Source organism: Microtus ochrogaster, chromosome 22 (genome assembly GCF_000317375.1).
Source record: "Microtus ochrogaster isolate Prairie Vole_2 chromosome 22, MicOch1.0, whole genome shotgun sequence".
Lineage (NCBI taxonomy): Eukaryota > Metazoa > Chordata > Mammalia > Rodentia > Cricetidae > Microtus > Microtus ochrogaster.
Window position 1 is genome coordinate 3,548,298 of NC_022023.1, and position 22,588 is coordinate 3,570,885.

The following is a 22,588-nucleotide window of genomic DNA, read 5'->3' on the forward strand; positions in this document are numbered from 1 at the left end:
CACACACTACACACACACACACACACTACACACACACACACACACACACACACACACACAATCTGGGTAGCAGCACATCTGTACTGGGAAATACAGGCTTTTTCATCATCATATCCTAAACAATACCATTGTGTTTTTATCATGTTGAGTAGACATTCTCAGCAAACGACAGATGACCGTAAGTGCCCTGGAGGGAGTGCCTGGGTCCCAGGCAAACACCATGCCCTTCTATATAAGGCACTCGAGTGCCCTTAGCCCTTGCTATTCATGGTCCAACCTTTCTGGAAGAGATCCAAAAAGTCAATAGTATTTCCATCTTAGTTCGGTTGTGAAATGTTCTTCCCCAGGGTGTGGTTCTGGGTGCCATTTTTCGCTCCATCCTTCAAATGCCGTTTGACAGTAACTTCGAGGCTTTCCTCTGGCCTCAGTTTCCCAAAGGATGCTGAGTAATGGGGCTTTCACACTGCATACCGAGGCCTCCAGCCTCCCTCTTCCCCACTTTATACCAGAACGCCTCTGTTTTTCTCTTTTGTATCTCCCAGGTCCCTATAAAATTCCCTTTGAAGACGGAGAATGGAGGTCGGTAAGTCTGAAATCCCCTAACTGAAAAACCTCCCATGTTCCTCCCAGCCTGACATCCTATGGTTCTCAAAACCACCAACAACCAATTTATCTGCAAGAACAAACAGCTCCCAGAGACGTCTCCTGGGACCAGGCATGTGTGAGCGGTATATTTGTGCACGTTGTGTTTTTAATTCTCCAACGTCTATGTGTCTGTGAGAGTGTGCCTCTGCGTCTCGGAGACAAACCACGTGCAAACATTTTACCTGGAAACATCAGCTGTTCTCGGAGTTATTTATTGATGTGTCAAAAATGCCTGCAGGCTGAGAGGGCTGAGCCTGCTCCCATGCCGGCCCTGCCATGTGCTCTGAAGTCTGCATGGGAGGCAACACTGTGCCCGCAGACTGCAAACAAGCAAACCAACCGAGAGAACAGAGCCCCAAGACGACAAGGGAGGAGGAAAAGCATGCTCCGGGAACCATGGAAGGCAGTGACATAGTGGTAGAAGCACACGCAGAAGGGGTGGCGGGCCCCCCGAAACAGTCTCCGACCTCTCATGGGGACAACTTGCCTCGCCAGAGCTGCGGCTTCAGACAGGGCTTCAGGGTAGAGAGTAGTAGAAGCCAGCTCTCCCCTAGCTGATGGGAAATCCTTCCCATCCTGTGTAGACAGGCCTTCTGGGCCTGCCTAAGATTCCAGAAAGGGGGATGAATGAGAAGAAACCCCAGACCATGAAAAATCCTAAGTCATTTCTATTTTTCTTGGGATCATGTGGGTTTTATTGGAGTTGGGAGAGGGTAGAGAACACATGCTTTTCTGATTATAGCCTCATTATGCCACCTAAAACTCTACAGATAAATAGGCTGCAAGACAGGAAGGCCTGGCCATCATCTGCTTCACCTCCTTCATCTGAAGGGTGGAAAACCCGGATAGGGCGGGCGGGCGGAAGGGAAAGCACTTTGGCTTCTCCTTCCCCTCAGGGAATCAGCTCTCTGCCCCTCAGGGAATCAGCTAGCTGTCGGAGCAGAACCCAGGGCAGACATCTGGCCACTAACACTCTTCCATCTCGAAGTCTCCTTAAGAGACAAGGGCAAGGGCCTGGGGAGCACATGAGGACACGGTTCTCATAGGGGAAGATCAAGGTTGTTCAGGTTATACCCCACACTATGGAGTAATTGGGGACCCCCAAAACACCTCCACCATGTCTGCCTTGGACCTTGCCTGATATGGACTATACATGTGTGGCAGAAGTATGGATTCTTTTTTAATCTTCATAAAAGGGCCAGCCGTGCCTCATGGAGGCAGCCAGTGTGCAGACAGTGGCAGAGCAAGCAGGGCAGGGACAAGGAGGTGACATGTGAGAGAGAGGACATGCAAAGAGCCTTTGTGAAAGACACAGGCCCTGTGCCTCTCTCCTGACTTAGGTCCATTGCCCTATGTCACCTCCATCCGAAGCATCGACAGGACACAGCCAGGGACATCCTTCTTTGGATACCAACTCCAAGTAGAGCTTACTCCTCTGCATTCCCATTGGCCAATTTTAGTAATCCTGGAATTTTCCCAAAGCATCTGCCACTGAATTGCTTCATTCTACAATGGGGGCACACTTGACTACCTGCTTCCTCCCCAGTGGCCCTGTTTTGTGCTGCTTGCCCACTTCCTGGAGAATGAGGAAGGGAGGCAAGGTCCAGCTGCTGCATCTGCCTCTTGTAAACCCCCAGCCCCCCCTCACTTACCCCGACTCGCCCCCACTCCACTGCTTCAGAAAGGGCTGAAGACACAGGTTCTAAATATAGACTCATAGCCGTCCTCCTGCCTGGCTAATATTAGTCCTTTTGTGGAGTCCACTGACAGCATCTTGCCCTTGTTTTTGGCTGTGCTGGTAGGAATCCGTCTACTTAGAGGAAGGCTCGCAGGCTGAGCCAGCAAGGCTGAAGAGCACACGGAGCCAACTCCTGCCAGAGTTCCCCCAGTTGGGTTGCACCAGGTGATTTATTGAGTTGCTTTTCAGACAGGAAATTTATGGTTCTGCGAACTGGGAGGCTTGGGGATGGGGGTGGAGGGTAGGGGTGGGGATGGGTGGCTCTGGGTAATTGAATTCATCAGCTACCAACTGGAGGGGACACTAACATTTGTTGATGATTTTCTCTGAGCCAGACCCGATAGCACTGAATTTCACACACATGATCTCATTGGATTTCCCCAGTAGCACTCTGGGAGGAGAAGGTTGGTCCTTTGTTTTGCAGATGAGGTCACTGAGGCCTGCAGACGTGAAGCCATGAAGGCCCTTTGCCCTATGGCCAATGGCTCGCCCAAGTCAAGGTTGAACTGAACCTAGGGTTTTGTGACTCTGTTAATAAGACCTCACCGTGCTTCTTTATGCCATTGGATCGACCTGTCCTGGCCCTGGCAGGACATCCGTGGAGGATGCCATGAATGTGCCACTCTGGGATGCACACACAGTTATGGTCAGAGCGGCCAAGGACCGGCTGTGGATGCTGAATCTTGAAGCTGCCTGCTGCCAGGCCAATGTGGCACAATCTACCAATCAGCTCTGTAGCTTTCAACTCCCTCCCACGAAGTAGGAGGGCCCAAAAGAGACCCGATGAAGCCATCAAAGCAGCACAGTATCACTGAGGGCCTTGTGACCCGGAGTCACTCCCAGCAAAGGGGAGAGTAGCCATGACTGACTGTGAGCAGAGGCAAGGCACGGGGAGCCTGCAGTGCTGACGTTACTGTGTACTTCTACCCCACTTTGTTTCAACACAGACATGCAGCAGGGAGTTTAGAAGCTGCTGGTACCTAACAGGATGGTGATGTCATTGCCCAAAAAGGGGTAAAATCAGTGTAAACCAAAGTCCTAACTGAGCCTACCCGCTCCAGAAGATGAACATCTCTGGGCACCGTGACTGACGAGGGTCCCGGGAGCTTATTCTCTGGCAGCTGCAGAAACGCATCCAGCAGGGCAATCTGCCTCATCACCAACATCTGGATTAAAGCTGGGAAATTAGAGGGAGTTCCCAAGAGCCTTTGGGAGGGATTCCCTTCCCAGGCTGCAGACATCTGGGGAGTTTCCCATCACAGCAGTCTCTGAGGATGAAGTATCCAGACTCTGGACACTTGGTGGAGTTTGCTGAAGTTGAGCGGATACTAAAAATGGCATCTCTAGAACCTTCCCCACACTCTTTCTCTGAGGAAAGAAGCCGGCCCATTAGTGAGTCACTCAAGTGGCCTGTGGTTGTCTCTTGGGGATTCTCTGAGTTCACAGCTCCCAAGTGGTACCGAGAACGTGTGGCCGCGTGCACAAGTGACAGGCAAGCGCAGCGACGTTGTCACTATCAGGAAGCCGCCAATGCAGGATTGCTTTCAAGGCGAGGCAGGGCCTTTGCACTCTGCAGAAGCAATAGAGCTGGAAGGGAAGTCTCGCAGGCACCCAAAGGGGCACTCAGGAGCTGGAGGATACAGACGTAGGTCACCTGCATACGTGAGACCAGACCCACAGGGCTGTCCTAACATTGCAGATCCTGTGTGACCACCAAGTACCAGCCAGCCAGCCAGCCAGGCAGACAGCCAGGCAGACACACACACACACACACACACACACACACACACACACACACACACACACACGTGCACATGCACCTCAGCCTTCTCAAGCCAGAAATCCAGTCTACTAGGGACTGGGTACCTACCTACCTACCTACCTGCTCTGGAGTAATTCCAACCTCACAGAACTCTGCCAACTGCCAAGAATCTCCTCTTCAGCATGTTTCCTAACCTCTCCTTCCCAGAAGGCATTGGAGCAAGTTTACCAGGCAGACTCTACGTAAGAGCCCTTGGGATCTTCTGAGAGCAGATCAGATGGAGGATGCGGAGTAGGAGGCCAGAACTAAGGGCAATGAAGAGGAAGCCCTGCCCAAGGTCAAGCACAACTTCTTGTTCCGAAAGGAACACACCTGTCGTGATTCATAGACGATTATTTGAGGACTAAATTACGGGGTATTTCCATCTGGGATCTGATCCTCCTCACCCCTCGAAAGTATTGAGCCCATGTCCCTAGTAACAAGATCTACAAGGCAGAATGAACCTGCCTAGAGTCTCAACCTCGCATCTACCCCTTTCCCAGGGTCTCTCTCTTACCCACCATTCCTGCTCCACTGAACTTGCCTCAGAGTCCTGATGGGATCCCCTCGCCCCCGCTGCCACCTGGGTCTGTCTTCTCATTTTGCTCTTTATTTTTGAGATGCTGTGGATTAATCCCAGGGACAATCTCTCTCCCTCCCTCCGTCCCCCTCTCTCTCATATATATATTTCAAATTGCTCTCTTCTGTCCCATGAACTCTTCCTCGCTCTTTAAGATGCACCCCCAATGTATCTTTTTCCCCTGGCGTTCTTTAGAATTAATATTCCATGTTAACTCCCCAGTGTAACAACTTTAAGACATGGTGCTTTCACAGGTGACGGGAACATGAGGGATCTGCCCTCACCAGCGGATGAGATCCAGTTAGAGCCTTCATCCCTCCTCCTGCCCTGTGAGGACATGGGAACATTCCCTCTGGAGGACAGAGCAGAATGTGCCATCTAGGAAGGAGAGAGTAGCTCTCAACAGACAATAAACCTGCTGACCCCTTGGGTTTTCTTTTATTGGTAAATCCCCAGTCTCAGGTGTTTAATGGACCAGGATATTCCTCTTCAGGGGCTTCCTTTTCTTTCTTCCCTACTGGGACTATAGGCATGCCACCATACCCAGCTTGTGAGACCCCCTGTTCATTTCATTGTCACAAAAACCTAGGAAGGAGCATCAGTGACCCTGTTTTGCAGATGAGAAAAGCTGGGTTTGACCCAGCTTAAATGAGAGTCAGGGTCAGAATTCAACGCTTTCTACCCTACCCTCCCAGTCATCTGAAATGGCATTTTCAGGTTACAACAGACAGGAAAAGGCCTGTGGGGGTGTGGCTCTGTGGCAAGGCCCCAGGAAACCTGCGTCCATGCAAGAAGATGTCTCTGAGGTCTAAATGTGATTTTTTTGTGACATCTTATTTCAGTGTTGACTTTCTGACATTGTAGGATTTGTTTGGATAGAAGCCCAAATCCTTAACATGTTGGACGTCCTGGGATTAAAAAGTACAGACCCTTCAGGATCTGCCTCTTGGGTTTCTTCATATCATTTCCTAGCTCTCCCTTTGAACCCTCACGAATGACTTTCACTGCAAGATCATACACCATGTTCTGCTTGGACCTCAGCCATGTACCACAAGCCAGTGAGAAAAATGGCTATGTACCCTTCAAGACTCTATATAGATATATTTCTCCTGACATTGACCAATCCGAATGTCTCCTTGCTTATATTTCTTGCAGCACACCCAGTTTTCAGTTCTGTCTATGCCTGGGAGTTATTGTTTATATAGCTTGCTATGCCCCGCCCCCTATCAGACCATCTGCTGCTGAGGCCCAGAAATTCAGATAGATTTCTCTCTGCACAGACACCCCAGTAGAGGGGCTGGTACAGGAAAGGAGCTTAATAAATAACTGTTGTATTAACTAATTGTAATTGTTGTATAAGAAGGGACTGGCTAAATGAATGAGCAAGGGGCCACATCTCCAACCGTCTCCAGTAGAAATGTTCAGACTTGTCATTACCCCCTGTGCTATAGTGAAATCTCCATATTTATGAAAATAATCTCGGGCTCTTGCTTTTCTGTGATAAAGCCATTTAAGAGAAGACTATTCCCTTTTCACATTCACATGTTAAGAAGTAAGATGAACCAACCCAGGACCCTTAGACTAACCCCTTCAACAGCAACCTAGCAACCTATCAATACTTGTGAATGTTTTGATTTTTCTAGGGTGACCAGGATGGATTCGTGAGAAGATAAGGGTGTGAGCATTGGTCTCGTTAGACCAGCCTCCTCTCTGCGATGGGGAACAGTCTGCTTCAGAGGAGAATCTATCCAGACATCTGTGCTGAAATAGCTAGTTATTTATTCTTTAAAAGCAGGAATTCCATCTGTTCTGCCCACCCTTGGTCTTCAGTTAAGGGCCTTGCCTGGCATAATGACAAGAGATTTACAGTTCTGCTTATGGAGAAACGTTCAAGATTCGATCAGCATCAAGGGTGGGTGTTCATTGGCTATCTTTCCCCTCCTGACACAAGCATATGAAAAGACCTAACCATGAGTTTGTCAGAACCTTGGTTCTCATCATCACTTTGTTGTTGTTGTTTGATTGGCTGGTTGGTTTTTTGAAAGAGGGTTTCTCTGTGTGGCTTTGGCTATCCTGGAACTTGCATTTTAGACCAGGATGGTCTCAAACTCACAGAGATTCATCTACTTCTTTTTAGTCTTTTCTGTTGTTTTTGTCTTTTTGTTTCCCCTGGAGCTGAGAACTGAACTCAGAGCCTTGCGCGTGTGAGGCAAGCTCTCTACCACTGAGCTAAATTTCCAAGCCCTGTTACAACTTTTTAAAGTTGTCAAGTAAGCAGCAAGATTTCTACAAATACTTAGTCAATTCTTGCAAAAAATAATGGAAGGGAGAAGAACCCGTTCCAATTTATTTTATGATTCTGATGCCCAAGCCAGACCAGATAAGAAAAGAAAATTACATATTAATATACTCCATAATATAGATACAAAAATTCCCAATAAAATGCTATTGAGTTGGCATAAAACATACAGGAGAGATTATGCATTATGGCCAAGTGGGATTTCTCTCAGGATGTCAGAACGGCTTCTTATGCAAGAATCAATCAATGTTTATATACTGCATTAACAGAATAAAGGGCAATATCCCACAATCAGATCAGTAGACACGGGGAAAACATCTGGCAAGATTCAATGCTCTTGCTTGATGAAGGACAGTCAATAGACGATGAACAATGGCAATCCCCAACTTGATGCAGGCCATCAGTGAAGGACTCACAGCTAACTTCAGACTTCGAGGCGAAAAGTGGGAAGTTTCCCTTTAAGACTAGAAACAAATCAAAGTGGCCACTCTTAACCCTTCTCCTGGTCTAGTCAACACTAGAGACTGATGAATTAATTAAGATAAATTAATCAAGAAAAACAAATGAATACATTCAGATGGCAGAAAAAGAGAATCTGTCTCTTCATAGATGGCAAGATATTATGGGTATAGAAAATATGAAGAATCTCTCACTCATGCACACACACACACTCACACACGCAGAGAGAGAGAGAGAGAGAGAGAGACAGAGACAGAGACAGACAGAGAGACAGAGAGAGAACTAATAAACAGATTGACCAAGATGGCAGACTGTAAGATCAAGAGACAAAACTCAATGTATAGAGTACAGAAATACTCTAACGCCGGGCGATGGTGGCACACGCCTTTAATCCCAGCACTCGGGAGGCAGAGGCAGGTGGATCTCTGTGAGTTCGAGATCAGCCTGGTCTACAGAGCTAGTTCCAGGACAGGCTCCAAAGCCACAGAGAAACCCTGTCTCGAAAAAACAAAAACAAAAAAAAAACAAAAAAAAAAGAAATACTCTAACAGTGATCAATCCAAAAACGCAATCAAGAAAACCACTTTATTTGTAATGCTGCCCAAAAAGGAATAGAATAAAAACACAGTTAAGAAAATAAATACAAAACATGCACATTGAATATTTTTTTGAAAAAAATCACAAAGAGAAAAATATAAAATCTTTGTTTTTTTGTTTTGTTTTTTGTTTTTTAATATTTATTTATTTATTAGCATACAATATTCTGTCTGTGTGCAGAAAGTATAAAATCTTAAATAATTAGCATTACACCCTATCTTCATAAATCAAATGATCTAATATTAGAATACATTTTTTAATCTTGTCTTCTTTTTAGAGGCTGAGATGTGGGGTTGAAGAGACGGTTCAGCAGTTAAGAGCACTGGTTGCTTTTCCAGAGGCCCTGAGTTCAATTCCCACCACCCATATAATGGCTCGCAACCATCTCCAGTGAGGTCTGATGCCCTCTTCCGGTATAAAATCACACATTCAGATAGAGCATGCATACATAAAAGAAAGAAATCTTAATAAAAGAAATTGAGATGCATTTCCTAAGACATATATTTAAATGAATGAGATATAGGAGATTAGATCTTGGAAAACAAGAAAAAGTTGGGGTATCCACACTTCTCGATTTTAGACCAGCTCTGCAGGGGCGATAATGAAGACAGTGGTCACTGGAAGGATCTATGGAATAAAACGGAGAGCTCGGGAGTATGCTCTCACGTTTATGCTCAGTTGCTTTCTGACAAAAGTACCAAGACAAATGAATGGGAAAGCCTTTTTAATCAACGATTCAAAGATAATTGGACAACTTCATGCAAATGAGTAACGTTGGGCTCAGACATCACTCAAGACACAAAGCTCGACGCACAGTGGATCACAGGCCTAGATGTGAGAGCTGAAAGTCTCAGAGGCAAACAGAGGAAAAACGCTTCCCGATGTTGGAGAAGCGGTGGTTTCTTTGATGTGACACAAAAATCGCAGGCAACAAAAGAGATATGGGATCTAAATCGGACTTCATCAAAAATGTAAGTCTTTGTCTTTCAGAGCACCGTCTCAAGAAAGGGACGTGGCAGCTCGCAGAGGGGGAGAAAACACTCTGAAATCACAGGCACAGGACTCAAATCAGGAATGTATGGAATCTCATAACACAACAGTAAGAAAGACAGACAAGCCAATTAGCAAATGGGCAAGGAACTATAATAGACATTTCTCCAAGGAGTTTTTTTTTAAAGTTGTCAATAATCACATGTCAAGATGCCACTGTTAGTAATTAAATCCAAATCAAAACCACAACAAGATAACACACCAAAACCTCGAGAATGTCTAGAAAAGGCAGAAAATAAAAAGCAGTGAATAGAGAGGATATAAGAAATTGGAAATTAAAAACAACAACAACAACAAAAAAGCCGGGCGGTGGTGGCGCACGCCTTTAATCCCAGCACTTGGGAGGCAGAGGCAGGCGGATCTCTGTGAGTTCGAGACCAGCCTGGTCTACAAGAGCTAGCTCCAGGACAGGCTCCAAAACCACAGAGAAAACCTGTCTCAAACAAACAAACAAACAAAAAAAACAAAGAAATTGGAAATTTTGTGCATGCATAGAGGAATTATAAAACGGTATAGCTGTTTTTAAAAACTGGTTGGCAGTTATTAAAAATATTAACCACCAAGGAGTTACAATAATGTAGGACCCATCAATATTACCCCCAGGATATACCCAAAAAATGGAGGACATAAAATATCACCCTCAGGATATACTCACAGAATGTAAGAGCTAACAGCATCACCCCCAGGTTTTACCCATAGCATGTAGGACTTAGCAATAGCATCCTCATGGTATACCTAAAGAATGTAGGACATACCCAAAGAAGGTATACCTAGCAAAATCACACTCTGGATATAGTCAAAGATTGTAGGACTTAGCAATAACACTCAAAGAATGTAGGACCTGGCAATAGCACCCTCAAATACATCCAAAGAATGTAGGACCTAGCAACAGAACTTTCAGAATATACTATACATATACTATATCCAGAGAATGGAATACCTAGCAATATCACACATAGGGTGTACCCAAAGAATGTAGGACCAGCAATATTGCCATAAGGATATCTAAAGAATGTATCACCTAGCAATATAAGAATATAGAACAGAAGATATAAATCCACTAAAAAAATCGGCACATAAATCAGTATTCATAAATCAAGAAGTATAAGCAATTCAAGTGTTTATGAAGTGATAAATGAAGAAAAATGGTTGGTGTGTGTGTGTGTGTGTGTGTGTGTTAGGAGTAAAATACTTATTCTCTGGACATTGACAAAATTATGCTAAGTGAAAGAAGACAGACAGAAAAGCAACACCTTGTATGATTCCACTTATGTGAAATCTTCAGAATAGACAGGGCCATAGAGAGAGAAAGTAGATTAGTGGTTGCCAGGGACGGGGGATCTGGAGGATGGTGAATGACTGTTAATGAGAGCTTCTTTTGGGGGTGATGAAATGTTCTAAAATTAGATAGTGATGATGGTTGCACAACTCTGTGAGGATTCTCAAAGCCAGGGAATTGTGTGCTTTAAAAGGGTGGATTTTATGGCCTGTGAATTATATCTCAATAATGCTGTTATAAAAAACATGCAAGAAAGAGACTGTGGGGAATGTGGAAAAATGGAAACAGCTGACTTGCTAGAAATGGCGAGATGGAAGGTGCTTTTATTTCTTCTCCCATTATTGTTGTTTGTGGAACAATAATATGAGAAGAAAGGAGACAGGGAGAAGGGCTTGGCATAGAAAATAGGCCCCAGGTTTGGAGTTTGGAGAACTGAGGTCTCTATCCCTCATGCTGCTAGTTGTTGAGCATGTGCTATTGAGTATGCAGCTTTGCCTATCTGGGCTCCAGTGCTCTCTTCTCAGATGCAGGGTAACACCAGCCCACCAGAGCCACAAGGAGAATTGCATGAAGTCTTCCCTGCCTGAAGCAGCATGTGGCAGGTTTCCATGGTGCTGGTTTTCTAGGGCACCAACTGCAACCTGAGACTCTGTTCTTAAACATGTTCAAGACTTGAACGTGGAAGACAGCCACAGCAATTGCTCCATGGTGCTCATTGGGAAAGGGCAGCTATATTTCATGGATAGCTTGTTGGATAGCTGTGTGCATGGGGGATATATGCCTCTACACTCGTTTCAGGAGCTGCTGGTGAAGGGTCGAGGCCAAGCAATTCGGATCAAGAGAAGAGAGACAGAGCCACAGCTACAAACCCTCTCCCCAGCCTGTGTCTGCTCTGTGATCTGCTCTCATCCGTACCATCAACTCAAGCGCTTCTCAGACAGGAAAAGATGGCGACCCAATCTGAAGATGACAAGCTAGTCTTGAAGAGCTTGAGCATTTGGTTTCACGCAGCCACCACCAGGGACGGAACCCCTCCCCCTTTACCATCGCTGCCTCTCCTGAGCAACCCAGCCTCTCTCACCAGGAAGGAAGATTATGAGAAGGTGAGTCCTCGGACTAGGAACAGGAATTTCCATGAAGTCATGGTGGAAAGAGAACTTGAATACGCCATTCCCTTCCCCAGGGTCCAGGGACTATCACATCAGACTCACCGGCCTTAGATCACCCAATGATGATTTAATGCTATAATGTCCCCATCTGCACATTATCAATGTCCAGTAAGTCCTTCCCCAGTGATGTTACTAAGTCATAAGTGGAAGGAAGGTACTCTAAACAATCTATTTCCTCTTGGTGGAGCATGAACATCAGCCACCCTGAAGCAGCGCAGCTGGGGTGACCTACAGGAGACCATGGACATGAAAATGACCAAGAGACAGGCCGATGAACTCAGGTATGGCCAGGCCCATGGTAATGATGGTGAAGTAGATGCAGCTTGGTGAGGGGTAAGAGTATGGAGGGAAGCTAGAGAATAAGGAAGGTAGAAGGTTGAAGAGGAGTTGCTAGTGTTTGGTGCTGTGGCACTTTTGAGTCATCTATATTTGCCTAAGAAACCCCTCATGTTTTCATAAATGACTTCAGTAAATGCATTGGTTTACCAAGTTGGAATGGTATAGAATTGTTTATCCATCTGCTGGTGATGGATTAATAATCTTTGGTGTGTGTGTGTGTGTGTGTGTGTGTGTGTGTGTGTGTGTGTAAAGCAAAGCATTCATCATTCCCAGAACACCACCATTATACAGTTGCTCCCTGAGTAATACAACAGACACAGTCTATACAGATGGTGACCTTGAAGACCAGGGAGGTCAAGTGACTTACCTCTGATTGCCCAGAAGATCTGCAGCGGAGACAGGAGTGAAGATTTGAATTCAGTTCATTGCTAGCTCACGCTGATTCTAAATTTGATTCCTTATAGAGGAATCATTGTCTCAGGGCCAAGGGCACAGTCCACAAGCAGTACAGAAGACATGGAATGTTGAGGAGCTGAGGAACCAGGTTTATAATTTAAACTGTGGAGCATTGATTTAACGTCCATGACCCTAGGTGTTTAGATCAATGCTTGGCACAGAACTGGGCCTCAGTGGGTCCTCTCTGAAATGCCCTAATCTATCTTAGGTTCTAGTGGAGCTTGCTTCCAACTCAGAACCAAAGTCCTGCCTTTACCAAAACCAACTTCTATGAAGACAGGAACAGTAGCAGAGTAGAGACATTCCATCCAAAGATCCCAGCGACCCTGGGGGGCGGGCATTCTCAAGCTTGTGGCAGCAGGCAGTCGGACCAAGAGCAGTGTCATTTATCAAGAGTCGTTACCAGCTCTCTCTGGGCTTAGGTGTCACCACCAGTCCATCGGCTCTAACAGCGAGTGTGTGATCCCCAAGGCCCCTCGCAGCTGAAACATGGAGAGAAATGAATAAATAGCTCTATGCTGCTCACATGGAGAAGCAGAGCGTGTCTGGGAAAGAAAACAATTCTCCGAGCTGTCTGGTGTGTTTTGCCGGTCAGGGCAGGAATGGGTAACTGCCACAACTCTAATGTGACTCCCAGTGACATGGCAGACTAACAAGCAACACACCAGACCCCAAAGAGCACATGCAGAAATCACCCCAGCGGCTGGGGAGGTGGCTCGGCGGGTAAAGCGCCTACAACATAAAGCACAGGAGCCCGTTTGACCCACAGCCCTCGTGTAAAAGTCCAAGTGGGGTAGTGCACTTTCATAATCCTAGCGTGGGGACAAGAGGATCCCCAGGACTCTCTGGGGAGCCAGTCTATCCAAACTGGTGAGCTCCGGGTTCACTGAAAGATCCTGTCCGTCTCAAAAATGGGGTGGAAAATGACTGAGGCTGGCCTCAAACTCTGGCCTCAGCATACGTGCGTGCACACACACACACACATACACACATACAGATATAAACACACAGACACACATCCACATACATACACACTCATAGAGACATACACTACACACACAGACATATATACATACACACAAACACATACACACAGAGACACACCCCAACACACCCCACACACATATACACATATATACACAGACACACATGCACAGAAACACACAAGCCAACATACATACATGTACATAGGCACGTTGCAAATAAATAAGTAACCCTAGCAAATATTTCAAAGGGACAGAGGGGAGAACACGAGAGCACATACTTAGGGAGCCATGGAGCCAAGATAAAGTCTGGTTTTATCTTTTATGGGATGTTTGATCTTCAGAGAACATCATGACCTCCCTGAGCTCCCCTAGGTCATACACATTCACTAACATGGATATAGCCTGCCATAGTGAGGAAGGCTACTGGGGTTAATGACATGATCAGGCTTGCTAGAGATTAACCACAGTTGCAATAAAGAGTGTGGAGTAGGAAATAAATGGGAAAAGAAACGAATCCAAGGGGCGGGGGTGCACTGAGCAAGACAAGAGGAACACAAGTCTGTCTGCGCGCAAACGGAATGCGGCCAGGGAGCATAATAAGGGAAAATACAAGAAAATCACTTTTTCCAGCAGACATGTCAGGGAAATTGTCCGAGGTCTGCCAAGAGTTCGATCTTGCCAGCTCAATCATAACACTGAAGACTTATTATTACCCCATCAATAAACGTCCCTTACAGATGGAGAGGGCAAAGGAAGGAATAAGTTCCTTCTTGTGAGTGGATTCCAGCGATCGAGAGCGTTTATCCCGAGCCCTGCATTTGGGGGAGTTCTGAGACTACCTGAACCACGGTGGTAAGGAGTTCAGCCTTAACCGGAAGTGTCAACAGAGGGCTGGCAGGCAGGAAGGGCAGTTGCCTGCTATGTACAAGGGAACCAAGGCGCTCACTCCTCCAGCTCTGGAAAGAGTTGCTGTTAGATCCCCAGATGAGCCCCTCAGCTCCAGAGAGGCGCAGTCTGCAGCTCCTACTGCACCAGTGAAGTAAGGTAGACAGCACTACGTGTAGCGTGGGGTACCTGAAGAGGCAGCCCGAGGTTTGCAGTGGGGTCAACTGAAGCACTGCTATGAGAATATTATAGCCCTCCCACTGCCTCTCCCTCCACCTCGTTCTGGATCCTACTCTCTCTTTCAGTGGTTGCTTTGAGGAGCTTGTGCCTATAAACCTTCTGCAAGGGAGCCTGCCCAGACCCAGTCAGGGAAAGCCCACTCCCTCCATCTCTTATGCCATCCCTGCGTAAGCTCGATGTCTCTGTGCCCAGCTAGGAGCTTGACATCTGTGTTTGCTTGCTCTTCAAAAAGCACTCAGTCAATGAGAAGCAACGCATATTCCATCTGCTTCCTCTTTCCTTAGGTGGCAAGGAGACTCAAAGATAAGTTCTCCATCTTTCTTCTTCTTTGCTGATATCCGAGGTAAAATTTTGCTGGATTGGCTCTTTTTCTCTCATTTCAGACACTGCTCCTCCTAGCCTCTGACTCTAGGTGAGATTGCCCTTGTCCACAGTTTAGTTTTGGGGATCATCATAGATCAAAGATGTCGTCAGGGGCCTGAAGAATACATTCCCCTGACTCTTGGCATGATGCAGTCCGCATCAATTTAGGCACACAAAGCCAGGTTGTCATTAACTCTTTTGAACAAAAGACACAGACTGGTTAAAGGGTTCCCAGACCACACGGCACTTTTATTGCAAAGCCTAGGCTGATCTCTGCCTTTCTCCATTCTGACACATTTAGGGGAGGGTCCTGGAAAACATGGCTATTAGTTTAGGGGACCCCTTGGACTGGGCTCTCTTTATGCTATCGTGGGACCCCAGAGTCTTGGTTATGTCCAGATCCTGCAGCGAGTACTGAAGAGCATAGTGGAGACGGAAGATGGCGCAACAATCCAATGTGTAAGTCCTGGCTGCAGGCTGGACAAGGGCTTTCTCCTGCTTGAACTCCTCCCTCAATGGTCGCTTGTTGTTGAGAAGACTCATCACGGTGCTGTTCACTTGCCTGCGTGATTGGATGGGGACTGAGAAGGAAGGCCAGGATAAAGAAAGGAGGTGACAGACGCAGAATCTGGAGTACAGTACCGAGCACACAGAAGGGGCTCGGAGAGAGAGAGAGTGCTTCCTGCCTCTGATAGACACAGAACAAGCAGCTAGAACCAGTTTATATGGAGCCTGGCTCTAGTCCCCGAGCCAGGAATGTTCCCGACAATCCCTTCATAGCCTCACATGGAGCCAGAGAAGCATACAGACTAACTACGGCTTCTCGCCGCCATGCCGTCTGAGTGTGAGGCCTGCCTGTCAACTGGCCATGTGGCCTTAGAGAAGTTGACCTCAGAGATGCTGCCCAGCCATCTGTGCCTCTGTTTCCCCTTCTGTAGGATGAAGAGGGAATCCTGCTATATTTCTGAGTAAGGATTGCCGTCTATATGCTTAGACTTTGCTGGGCACATGGTAAATGTTTAAATGTTTAATGCCATTTCTAACATCACTCATGGTCTATAGGCCAGGAAATTGAGACAGGAGATTCACCCACTTCCTTAAGGTCAAATGTCTGAATAAGGAGCAAAGCCTGCATAGAAACCCTGGTCTGCCTGGATGCTGAGTGTACATATTTATCTTTATAAACGATTTCTTCTGTTACTCCTTTTACTTTTTGCCTTTTTAGAACAAAATGAGTAGGGGACACTCCAGAGGGGTTCTGCCTGAGAGTCCTCACTGGTCACTGCTCTGTGGGAGGAGTCTCAGAGTCATGTGACACAGCGTGGTGCTGCAGGTTCACTGAAGAGACAGGCAGTGGCTGAGACAGCAAGCACACATCCAGGTTCCAGACCTGCCTCTGCAATGAAACTTAGGCTTTGGATTTGACGGGAACATGGTCTACAGAGAAACCCACCAGCCCCATATACCAGTGTGAACTGGTGACTTTCAGGGACCTTGCTACTCCCCTACTGGGTAGAGGGTAAGAGAACATGGTCTACAGGAAACCCACCAGCCCTGTATACCAGTGTGAATTGGTGACCTTCAGGGACCTTGCTACCCCGGGGTAGACTGGTAGGCAGAACAAGCAGTTGTCACCAAGCACAAGTGTTTCGTTAGGTGTGGCAGTGGCTCAATGAAGAGCCGTTGTCCTTCTGCACCCGTGTGGGGAGCAACTGGCAGAAGGCTCTGCACAAAGGACGCTGGCAAATAGAGGTCAAATGCAAAGGACTTACCAACGTTGTACGTGGGCATTGAACAGTCAGAACAGACAATGGGAGCGGGCGTGGGCTGCAGAACCACACTGCTGTGGGGGTCCGATGTACCAGCTGGACATCTGCCCCAGGATCATAGAAACCTAACATTCAAGTAGACAGGGGAGACTCCTCAGCTGAGGCCCAGGAGTCAAAAGAGAATTTACAGCTGATCTCCCATGAAAGCCTTGGAGAGGATTCCTTAACCTCTCAAAGATCTCAAAAACTTGGGTGAAAAACCCTCCACACTGCAGGACAGAGACAGGGCTTTTGGGCTTCAGATCAAGACCCAGGACAGTCTCTCCTTTTGGTGCACAGGGAGAGTTACCAAGAGGGCAAGGCTCTGATTCTATCCAAAGGCAAGTCTGTGATGCTATGGCTCCATGGTCACCACCGGTTATTCTAGCTAGCCTTTCCATCCACCAAACAGGTTCCCCTGCCCTGCTGCTTATGGAGGAAGACAATTAGTCATTGGTGTCTTCGAGAATCTGAACAAAGCCTGGATTCATGCCACGTGAGGGACCTAGGGCAGCTTATGAATTCCACCAGAAATCTCGTTGCAGCCCAGTAGCCCCTGGGAGCCCCTCCAAGCCCCTGTATCCTGACTCAGCTCAGCGTCTCTGCTGCTTGACATTCCAGGCACGCGTGTTCCTAATACCTTTTGGACAAAGTCACAAGGGGTCAATTATCTTGCCACCATGAGGCTGGAGGACCATTTCGCCGGCTTGCATAAGATCAAACTCCACATGATGAAACACGTCACAGGCCCAGGAGGTCTTGTGAGACAGCACAGGGAAGGGAAGGTGGTCCCTTGAGAGCAATGCATCACGATCTGTGCATCCCCACCCTTCGCTCAGCCTCACTCACTAATAATTTGGCTGTAGAGAACTTGCCAGATCAAGAAAAAAATAAATCCCCCAGAGCATGTGGTTGCAAATTTCCCCACTATTTTCCATGAATTGAGAGAGCATCTGTTGATGCAGTCCTTGTCCTGCTTGTATGGTACAAATGAGGCGGACTCATGCTCTCTCTCCTGTTCCTGATTTGGGGCTTGGGGTTGTAGTCCGGTGCTCCAATGTGGGACTCTGTCTCTGTCTCCTTTCATCGCCTGATGAAGGTTAATATCCAGGAGGATAACTATATGTTTGTCTTTAGGTTCACCTTCTTATTTAGCTTCTCTAGGATCACAAATTATAGGCTCAATGTCCTTTATTTATGGCTAGAAACCAAATATGACTGGGTCTGAAAAAGCATGGGATAAAACCGGACTCGCTGAACATAGCGGACAATGAGGACTGCTGAGAAGTCAAGAACAATGGCACTGGGTTCTGATCCTACTGCACGTACTGGCTTTGTGGGAGCCTAGGCTGTTTGGATGTTCACCTTACTAGACCTGGAAGGAGGTGGGAGGTCCTTGGACTCCCCACAGGGCAGGGAACCCTGAGTGCTCTTCAGGCTGATGAGAGAGGGGGAGTTGATTGGGGGAGGGGAAGGGATGGGGGAGGCGGTGGCGGGGAAGAGACAGAGATCATAAATAAATAAATAAATTAATAAATAAATAAATAAATAAATAAATAAAACAAATGAGGCTGACTCCCCCAAAAGGCCCCACTGTACGTTGACTCTATCAGGGGCTCTTCATATCATCTTTTCTACGTTGTACAGCTTCTCAGCCTTTCCCAGCCCTGCCCTGGCTGCAAGGAAACACTGCTTTAGGTTGTCAGGCACAGGATTTGAGTGACAGCTTCATAGGAATTCACAGATGCAGCCACGACCCCCAGCTGTGCCTGTGAGGATGATCACTTAAGGAAACCAATGCATCTCAGTGGGCAGGACCTGCGCTGAGTGCCAGCTCTGGAGTGTTAGGTCAGATCCCTCCCCGGGTCTGCTACTCTTAAGTTGTGCAACCCGGGGAAGTGGCAAAGCACGCTCAAGCCACCGCCTTTACGGTAAATGGTAGTAAGTAGAGCATCTCGTGAAGAGGGTGCTGCAGAAATTAAACTAAATATCGCACTCATAGGTTACACCTGGATGTTTTGATCAATAACAGATCACATGTGCAGTAACCGTCTCCTGAGATTATAACTGAGCTGGCAGAATTTCCTACTGCTTATACCATCATTAACATGATGGAGTTCAGTGTATTGTTCGTATGATCATGGTGATGCTAATGTAAACAAGCCATGGCCAGAGGTGTGAAAGTGGAACATGAACATTGCCTACAGCACAAACTACTTGGTAGTAATAGCAAGCTGCTGTGTAAGTCTATGGATTCAGTGTGCCTTTTTATTGTGCTTTTAGAATACATTTCTATACTTACTACAGTAACATGCCACTGAGCCCTAGGTTAGTATAGTTTAGTACAAACAGCACGCCACGAAATGTCAGTGCCAGACTCACGTATCAATGCTAATAATATATCTGATTCATCAAGGGGCCATGTGAAATGACCAAGCCCTGTACCATTTACAAAGAGTTTGTAATTCAGAGAGGCTACACGATGAAGAAATCACCTCACCTTGCAGTTCTTAGGGTTCATCTCATCCTTCGGAGACACCTGAGAAAGCCCTTAGGGCTATGCGCAGCTAACACACAGTCAATAGCTTACTGCTAACACTATTGATCAATCTATCCTCTATCCCTGAGTTGCTGCAGACCCAGCTCTGTATGGCTGGGGCTTCTAGTTGCCACCTCAGGGAACCTCATCATCCAATGGAGGGAGACCACAGGCAACCAAGCGTTAGGATATAACATTAATTTTAAAAGAACCAGCTCTAGTCAGTGACACCCTGTTTGGTCTAGGTATTGTATGTACATGTTTCATATAAGGCCAGGGTGTATGGCTTCTAGCCTAAATACCTGGATACAAATTCCAGCATGATTGCCAGACACTTGCGTAATCTTGGTCTCATTCATTGACTTTTTGGAAGCCGAGTTACCTCATCTTGAGAAGAGTTAGAGAATGCATACACAATACTGACACCCCTACTCCTGCTGCTCGGTTGACAAGTACTAGCGATAATGGGTATATATCTGTCAGGTGTACCTGAGGATTATCAGCAATCTGCCTTCATTAAAAACAAAATGAAGAAACTGAGGCTGAAAGAGAGAGCTCTACCATCTAAGCAAAGGCTCTAAAGCTTCCTCCTTGAACAACAAGAGGCGCCAGGAGCTGGGGTTCCAGGCACACAGCAGCCACCTTGTGAGCCCAGACACCAGCTTTGTCCATTGTCAGTCAGACAAGGGGAGAGGTCACAGACTGCAGAGTCTGTGACGGGAAAGCTGCCTCGGAAGGATCAATGTAAGGAAGAGGAACGGAATCTGACCCCGACACATCTCTGTCCCCTGCCTAGACAGCCACACTTTCAAGACCAGCATGCAACAGCCTGTGCAAAGAGACTGAACAGACTTGCCGAATAAAAGCTAAGTTAGGAGTAAAGTGAGGAGCATACATACATACATACATACATACATGCACACACACACATGCATGCACACACACACGCATGCACACATGCATGCATACATGTATGCCTACTCCACAGGTCTTTCTGGGGGAAGGAACCAGGGGCTATTCTGGAGACCAGAACCTGCCTGGCCTAGTCCCCGTCAGAGGACTATGGGATAAACACTAGGTACTTGAGGGAGAGCTCGGCATGGCAGGGCCTGATTACCTCTGCAGCAGGCTATGCAAATTAGACCGCAGCAGCCCCACAGCTGAGCAGGTGAGAGAGGAACAAACCAAACAACACAGACTCAGACCTGTTTACAGGAACACATTCTTGTAAAGAGCCTGATAAGTCTGTTGCTAAGCCTGCCTTGCTTCCTGTCACCAAGCACCTGCTTCTCATGCAGGAAAGATAATCACTCTGGGAATGGGCTCTGCTCCGGAGACCTGGCAGACCGCTTGCAGTGTAGAGCCAAGTCCTCCTTTCAATAGGCCTTCCCCTTGTCCTGGTTGGGGTGAAGGGAAACCCTACCTGGCAGGGAAGGGCTCTGCCCTATGGGTTGCCTGCAGCTGAAAGTGACCCGCAGAGAAAGGAAGATGCCCCCCGAATTCCAAGCTCAGAGCAGCTGTTGAACAAAGACCCCAAAGATTCTTGCTGGGACAACACTGAACATCAGGGGAGGAGGTCCCAAGAGCATGGCAGCTATCACCTGTTAGGTTGGGCAGTCACCTGCTTTGTTCCTGCTGAGTGAGGCAGGTGAAGGGAGAGAAGGCAGCCCTGAAGAGAGGGGGTAACAGCAAAGGGTGTGTTGGGGGGAGGTGCCTGCCACAGAGAGATTAGTACAAGAAGCAAGAGTTTGTACTTGACTTGAAAGAAGGTAAAAGAAATCTGGGTAATTCTAGCCAGGATGAAGAGACAGCTGGCCTCCCACTGTAATCAGAGAGGTCGATAAGGCTTGTTAAGAGCCGTTTTGGGGTGGGGAGAGATGGCTCAGTGCTGTGAGGGCTTACTGCTCTTCCATTGGACCCAAGTTTCATCACCAGCACCCATACTGGGAGAGCACAGATATCTGTAACACCAGCTCTCAGAGATCCAGTGATCTCTCTGGCAAAGTCTGACACCAATACACAGGTGGCAAACACCAATACAGACGCATGAACAAAAAAATCAAAATGAATATTTTTAAGCACATTTCAGAGCCCTGATGAAAACTTCAATGTGGATATATGTATACCCCCCCCCTCTCTAAAGGGGGCTTAGTCCTTTCTTTCTCTCAACCTCTCTCCTTCCCTCTCTCCCTCCCTCCCTTCTCCCTTAACCCACAATGCCTGTCTTCTCAATTAAATAGGACCACCAGCGATTCCCAATCCACACTCAAATAGAAACACCAGGTTAGGCCCGAGGTTATCCTATCTGTGCACAGTTTGAAATTCCAGACTTTGAAGGAGCCTAAGAGCTTCCTTCAGCCACTAGAAGTTGTCTTCCACCTAAACAAAGAGCCCAGCCTCTCATCCCTAAGGCTCTTCATGCAGAGCCTGAGGCAAGGTTCTGCAGAGGCAGGAGCTAAGAGCTTGCTTCAGAGTCCAGAACCATTCAGCTTTGGGAAGCAGCAGCCTTCAGCAGGGTCACTGCTCGAGGGGAGTGCGCCCCAGAGCCCTTGGCAGAGTCTCTCTGATGTATTAAATCCCAGCCACTTGGAAGCAGGGGCTCTGGCCCTGGGCAGGTTGTCCTCTGGCTACCAGTTTGTCCAGAGCTCAGACTACCTTCGCTCTGGGAAGGGAAGACACTGATTTTTGTAAAACAAAGACTTAGACCCAGGAAAACAAAACAAAGCAAACAACAAAAGGCACAGAACTTAGCTTGAAGTCCAGTTACCCAGGCACCATCCTTTCTGCTGAGGAATAGGTTTAAAAGGGTCATTCATGACTAAACTTCATTATATACATATATGAAACCGTCAAACGACTTTTTAAGAATTCTCATTCATGAGATTAAATCCCTGGAGGAAGTCCATTGAGGTCAGAAATAACTTAGCGTTAGTCTGTGTACCAAGCATCTCCAGGGCAGCTTTCTCATTCATAGATTTACCCTCGGTGTCACATAACACTAACCAGCGGTGATCCGTTCGGCAACAAATGAATCCATCACAAAACCACTATAACCATGAACCCCAAAGCGGGTGTTAGAGGGTTCCGTGAAATGACAATGGTGGGAGGAGGAGCTTATATCCCAGAGGCACACGCTACTCCATATTAACCCGACACTCTCTGTGCCCAGCACAGAGCTGAAACCTAGGAGTCTGATGAAAACCCGCGGGTGAAAGGCTTGCTGAAAGTCTCGGGATAGGTTGTCACAGGGCCTGGGTACAGACCCACTGACTGCTGATTACACAAAACACTCAGGGCTCCCAAAGGGACAGGCCATGAGCGTCACACCAGCCAGGTTCTAATGAGTGCTGCCATC

At 47.1% G+C, this 22,588-nt stretch overlaps 1 protein-coding gene across 3 annotated transcripts in view; it reads right to left on the reverse strand.

Annotated features, from left to right (window-relative positions):
• Tenm4 (teneurin transmembrane protein 4) overlaps window positions 1-22,588 on the reverse strand; it is a 2,359,892-nt gene that overhangs the window by 509,312 nt on the left and 1,827,992 nt on the right. The gene's annotated exons all lie outside the window — the stretch shown is intronic.